Source organism: Tupaia chinensis, unplaced genomic scaffold (genome assembly GCF_000334495.1).
Source record: "Tupaia chinensis unplaced genomic scaffold, TupChi_1.0 Scaffold000093_1, whole genome shotgun sequence".
NCBI lineage: Eukaryota > Metazoa > Chordata > Mammalia > Scandentia > Tupaiidae > Tupaia > Tupaia belangeri.
The window spans coordinates 10,252,707-10,259,791 of NW_006159555.1; positions in this window are offsets into that span (position 1 = coordinate 10,252,707).

Sequence of the window (7,085 nt, forward strand, 5' to 3'; positions counted from 1 at the left end):
CATGGGCGGCCAGCCGGCGGCGCGGCGGAAGTCGGCGGGCGGGAGGGCGTTGGAGCAGTGGCCTCCAGCGCCGGTGGCGCCCTTTATGCAGGAGCAGGAGGCGCGGGCCCCGCCCGCCCCGCGGCCCCGCCCGCTCAGTGCTGAGCCTCGTGGAGGAGTGGGTGGCCACCCCCTCCGCCTAGGAAGGCTGGGGGGCACGCTGGGTGGAGGAAGCTGGTGAAGAAGATCCAGGGAGCTTTCAGGGTAGGGATGACCCTCGAAGGACACTTGGGAGAGAAATTGTCATAGGGACTAAGACAGGTTTGGCGGGTCTGACAGCGAACGGGACCATGCTGGGGAGAGCTGAGCTGCCAAAGAGAGACCTCAGGCCAGTTCGTGGGCACTGGTTAAGGTGGCTGGACCCCACGTGACCAAATGCTATGACCCGAGGTGGGAGATGGAGGCGATGAGGGAGAAGGGATTACAGTGTGGCCATTCCCCATGGAGGGTCCTTTTTTGTTTTCTCTCTCTGGCGAATATACTCACCATTTGGCAAAATTTAAAAAAGAAAAGAAAGAAAAAGAAGATAAAAAGAAGGAAGAGAGAAAAGAAAGAAAAAGAAAACGCCGTGGCCCACTAGCAGTGAGTCCTGCTACCGTCTGAGCGTGTGGGGATGGGAGAGAACGGTCAGAAAGGAAAGCAACTGGCTTGGGCTCTATAGGACGCTGCAGCAGGTCCTCAGTAAGGGGGCTCCGAGAGGAGCACATGTGCATGAGTGCCTAAAATCGCAAGAGAAGAAAAAGAAACGCTGTCACAGTCTAGCCCCAAGTGGGCACATACAACTCACATGCTGAGCTCCAGCCAGAGTTCATTTGTCCTTCTTGAGCTGTGAGTACATGCATGTTGCATGTCTTAGCCAGCAGTGTCCACACATGTATATCACATGTGTGTACACACATGCTGAACATTGCTCACGGCTGTACATGTTCCTGTCAAACCTGGCTGGGTTACATGTGTACCTTCGTGCTTTGTTCACGTGGCTCCAGAGGCTGAGCTGCAGCTGTCCTGACATGCCACATGCCACACACTTGCCAGCAGAATGAGCTCCAGCTGTTCTTAACCCTCTCCTTTCCTAGCCAGCTGATCCTTGGACAAAGAAGGGTCCATCCCTTTAAGAGATTAAGCTAACTACACTGTGCAGGTGTCAGATTCATTTGAAGGGGGTCATGGGGTAACCTTGTTCTCTAGGCTACATTTTAATCAGGAAACTGAGGCTTGCTGGACTGGGAGCAAAAAAACATGCTCTCACCCTAAGCCTCTATGGCAGCCTTGTCAGGGGAGATCAAAGAAACTACCTTTTGAGGGACCAGCAGGTGGTGTAATGACTACATTGCTGTACTCCCACGTATTCAACCGTGGTGTGAGTACCAGACCCAGTGGCTTAAAATTCACACCAGAAGCATGTGCGTTCATGCCCAAGATCTCGAGGGGAGAATGGAGGAGAAGGGATTGCAGCATGACCATCTCCCCTGAAGATTGATTTCTCGCTTTCTGTCTCTCTAGTGAGCACACATGCCCTATAGTGGTTAGGACAACTGAATCCCACATAGTAAACTACATGGTTTGAGTCCCAGACCCAGCAGCTCAAAAAACATGTCAAGCACATGTGCATGTGTGCCTAAAATCCCAAGAGAAGAAATGGAAAAGGGATTGCAGCATGGCCATTCCCCTTGGGGGATGATTTCTCACTTTCTACCTCTTTCTATGTATCTCTTCAACAAGCACATATGCCCTCTAGCAAAATTGAAGAGAAAGAAAAAGAAAGAAAAGAGAGAAAGGAAGAAAAAGAATAAAGAGAGAGAGAAAGAGAGAGAGATAAAGAAAGAAAGAAGAAAGAGAGAGAGAGAGAAAGAAAAAAAGAAAAGAGAGAAAGAAAAAAAAAAGAAGAAAGAAAGAGAAGTCACATTTTCCAAAGGGACTTAATACCGTTGGGTGAAGGGCCTTAGAGACTTGTTCCTTGAGGAGACTGTCAGAAATGAGGGATGCCAGGGGCCAGCAGGTGACGTGGTGGTTAAATTCTGGATATACCACATGGCCAACCACAGTTCAAGTCCTGGACCTGGTGGCTTGCTTTCTCACTACCCCTCTCTTTCTCTTTGTCTCTCCCTCTCTCTAGTCGAATTAAAATAAATGAATAAATAAATAAAATTAAATAAGTGATTCTTAAAAAAAATAAATAAATAAGAGATACCAGTCCCAAAGATGGTTCATACCAAAAAAGGTGGGGCTTAGCAATACACATAGGGTAAATTTGCAAGTACAGGATGCCACACACACATATGAGCACATGAATACACATATCCTATAGTTTTCAGTCATACACTTGCCCATAAACAATGAGTTCTGCTGGGACCAGCAGTTAGCATAATGGCTATGTCACTGGACTCCCATGTAGTCGACTGCGGTTCGAGTTCTGGACCAGGTGGCGTAGAACTCACACCAGGTGCGTGTGCGTGCATCCCCAAGATCCCGAGAGGAGAATGGAGGAGAAGGGATTGCAGCGTGGCCATTCCCCCTGGGGGGTGATTTTTCGCTTTCTGTCTCTCTCTCTCTGTGTCTGGCAAGTGTACGCGCCCTATAGCAAAAACCTCTCCAAAACAAAGAAACAAACAAAACCCAATGAGTTCTGCTCACACTTTCATGGGATCTCATCCACATGAGAGTCTGATCATGGGCTCACCCGTACATGGAACGCATCATTGAGCCTCACATGGCTCTTGGCCCAGAGAGATGCACCCTCCTTCTGAGACCTCATGGGTTGAGAGACCTCACAGTGAATCAGGGATCCATCACCAAGTACCTGCCCACTGGCCTCACTGCAAGCCTGTGACTCAAGACAGAACCATAGACTGCTGGTGCCAGAGTCCAGACCACAGGCTGTGGAAAGGGAGGAACACCCCTTCTGTGCTGCCCGCTCTTCTCCCCACCCTACGGTGTGCTCCTCAACTCTTTACTACCTCAAGCGAAACTGCAAAGGAAGTGGCAAGGAGCTCCTCAACATAAAAAGAAAATGGGAATCCCAGCCCACAGAACTCTACCCTCACCCTGCCCCATCCTAAGCCTGCTGGCAGCTGAGTACAGCCTGGGAACCAGAATAAGAGAGAAACACAAGGGCAGTTCTATGGCCAACAGGCACATGCAAGGCCCTCATACACATGTGCTTGCAATCGGCTCATGTAAGTGTTCATGTGGGCTGCACCAGGAGGGGGGAGGTCATGTAACCTGGATTTGTATATTTGGTTCACATTAAGTACTATTTATTATACATGTGTAGCCATGTGTACTGCCAATGTGTGCACAACCCTGTGTACTCCCACCAAATTCATTCATATCCATAACTAGGATGTACACATATGCAAATAGGATGATTTGGGTTGGAGCTGAAAAGGTATAGATGGGTAGAGCTTCATGATTCTTAGGATGTGAGAGGACCCTGCCCAGAGGAGGAGGAGGATGCGAGAACTTACAAAAGCCCCCATCCTGTTGGCCTGAATGTGTGTGTGTGTGTGGGGGGGGAGGGTAGGCAGAAAGAAGCATGACTGCCTCATTGCATGACTCTGCAGTCAGTGTGATTGGTGCCCCCTGGAGCAAAAGGCCAAGAAAGTGGCATGGCTTCCCAGAGGAGAATGTGAGCTTGGAAAGGTGCCAACACTGAGTCACACAGCTTTCCTGGAGCCCTCTGGGCTCCCTCTCGTGCTTCAGGGAGAAAAGCCAGGGCTGAGTGCAGGCTGGGAGTCAGCCTTGCTGAGAGCTCCGGGAGGAGGCAGATGAGGAGGTCCTACCTCCTCCCAGGGCATCTTGAGCAAGGTCTGTGTCTCACCTGGGTGGGAAGGCTGAGCCAGGGAAGGGGCCTAGACAGCCCATCCACCCCGTGGGAGGCCATGACTCCTTTAAGATCAGAGCTGGGGGAGTGGGTTCCCACAGCCTGAGGGATGGGCTAAAGATGCAGGTCCCAGCCTGCTGGACCAGAGGGGCTGGCTGGGGCCCTTTAAGGAGTGGAGATGGCACACCCTTCATTTCCTGCCCCCCAAACTCTTTCTGCCTAAATTGAAGCAGCCTGAACCAGCAAAGAGGGAGACTTGAGCCTTACTGTCAATAAGAGATGGGGGTGGAGATACAGATAGAATCCTTCCAGTCCTCCCTTAAATGCCTTAACATGCTCCAGAGTACTGGAGTGAGGTGGAGAAGGGGGAGCATAAACCAGACACACAGACATTTTCAAGTTTAAAAAGCACTTCTTCCCACTTTGCAAAACAACTCCAGATGGTGGGTGTACTTTCCCAACTTCATAGATGACAAAACTGAGGTTTGCAGAAAAGTCACATGCTTAGGTCATTCAGCCATTGAGTGTTGAGTTGGGAATTCAAACCCTATGGGGATGAGGAGAATGCATGAAGAGGGCAGAGACCAGAGAGCCATAGGTCTGAGGCACAGGGGATGAAGGGAACCAGGGCACAGAAAGCCACTGAGTCCCTCCATGCTTGACCACTGTCCCCTTTTGAAAGTGTCCCCCCACTGGGACCAGCAGTTGCATAACGGCTATGTCACTGGACTCCCATAATCGACTGTGGTTCGAGTCTTGGACAGGTGGCATAAACTCACGCCAGGCACGTGTGCGTGCGTGCCCAAAATCCTGAGAGGAGAATGGAGGAGAAGGGATTGCAGCGTGGCCTTCCCCCCTGGGCGGGGTGTGATTTCTTACTTTCTGTCTCTCTGTCTCTCTCTGTCTTTCTGGCAAGTGCACGCAAAAGCTGGAAAGTGCAAGACCCCAATAACAAACACAAAAAAAAAAAAAAAAAAAACCTCTCAACTCCACTTATAGGCCACTGTTGGATACTTTTTCTGCTTCTGTGTTTCAAGGTGGGGGGCTGGCTCTAGACTGGAATGGGGAGTGGAGCGTAGAGATGAATCACCCTATTATGAGCGTCTCCAGACTGGGGGGCGGGTAGGCAGCTCCTCCTACCGCGTCAACAAGTTACCCCCTGTCTCCAGACGGGCAAGATGGCAGTGAGCCCATGAATACAAACTTCCTCCTTTGGGCACCTCTGGGTGGATTTCAGCTAAAACTTAAGAAAATCTATCTTGTGATCCATGTCCTAGGAATTTTGGTTTACCCCTTGGTATCCTTGGGTGCCCTCAGCAGCTTTGAGAGGTACGAACAACAAAAGGTCATTTTAGGAAGACAGAGAGATAGGATGGAGACCGAGGGCCATTGCTGAGGAAGGGCCCAGAGTCACAGGGACTAAGCTGTTGGGCACAGGGCCCTCTTGCAGACCCAGAACCTGAACTCCGGGCCTGGCTTGGCTGCCGATCAGTCAGGGGACTTAAACAGCTCTCTTCCCTACCCCTCAGAGTCTCAAGGTCTTCATCAGTCACCCTGAGGTTTCAGTCCAAGGACACCTCTACTTCTAGGGAGTCTATCAGCATTGAACAAGACTGTGTAAGTTGCAGCCTTTGAAAACTGTGTTATGGGGCTGGCAGGTGGCGTGATGGGGTGGTTAAGATGCTGGACTCCCAAGTGGCTGACCACGATTCAAGTTCCAGACCTGGTGACTTGCTTTCTCACTTTCCCTCTGTATCTCCCTGGTCAAATTAAAAATAATAATGATGATGATGAATAAAATTATGTAAAATAATCCTTTAAAAAAACTGTATTACACAGCCAATGCAGGAGGAAAGATTCATGCTAACAGCTACCTCCTTGATCAGAGCCATATCCTCATGTGTGAATACCCATGTGTACTCTTAGCTGTGTGTGCGCATGCATGTATCCATAGGATCCATGTTTGCATCTGTATGTCCATGGGGGTCTATGTGTATACCTGTGTGTGCCCCTGTCTGGGTCTGGCTGGGGGTCTGGGTCTACTGTATATAAAAGCCAGAGATAGGAGATCAGGATCTTTTGAGGGTTCTGGAGACTAACTGCAAACATTTGGGTCTGCCTTTTGCCAGCCTCGTGCTAGGGAAAAGGGAGTTAGTGACATGGAGTTGATGCAGACCAGGCCTCGTTGTAAGCAGGTCTAGAGTGTCTGGAGGGCTCTGGTTCACACCTCAAGGGCCAGATCCTTGGAGCTTCTGGGCTTTCTGATTTCTCATATTTCTTCCTCAGAGTAGTTTCTGGAAACAAGATAGGTACCTCAGAGGATGAGAAGTCAGGACCAGAGTCTAAGGAGGAAAGGAAAACTCATAGGCCTCCTAGGGGGCCTAACTGGGGCCCAGCATTAACCTGTCCCCTGCAGCCAGGGAGAAAGCAGGGAGCATCCAACGAGCTGGAGCAATCCAAGGACTTCCTGGAGGAGACAACATTTGCCTGGAAATTTTGTGGAGGGTTTTGTGGAGGTGAGAGATTGCTGCACCAGCCTCTAGTAGGAATGACTGACTACCAGGTCATAAAGAGAATAGTAGTTATGAGGCTAAGGAAGGAGACAGGTAGTATGGGGTCTTAGGTTCTAGGAAGCCAGAGATATTTGAGGTGTGTTTCTGTAAACCCCCCAGGCTGTGAGGAAGTTCTTGCAGGACTGTTGCAGCTGGAGGTAGGGAGAGAGGAGTCAAGAAGTAGGGCCTTGGCCCCTGTCCTTCATCACCCACAGCCTTTTATCCATTTTACTTCAGGGTTCTCAGTAAGATTATGGACAAATGTGGCTAGGGACCAGCAGATGGCATAATGGTTATGCCACTGGACTTCCACGTTGACCATAGTTCGAGTCCCAGACCCAGCAGCTTGAAACACAAGATCCCAAGAGAATGGAGGAGAAGGGATCGTGGCATGCCCATCCCTCCTGGGGGGTGATTTCTCACTTTCTGTCTCTGTCTCTCTGGCAGGTGCATGCGCCCTATAGCAAAAATCTATCTGAAAAAAAAAAAAAAAAAAATAACATGTGCCATGTTTCTCCCCATTAATCCAATAGACTCAACACTCCAAGGGTTTATTAAGAATTGGTCAGATAGGTACCCTCAGCCCAGCAACTACAAAAATTCTAGATTTCAGAAGACAGATACTCAGTGCTTCAGGCAGGTAAAACTATTTTATCATGAAGATTTTATCA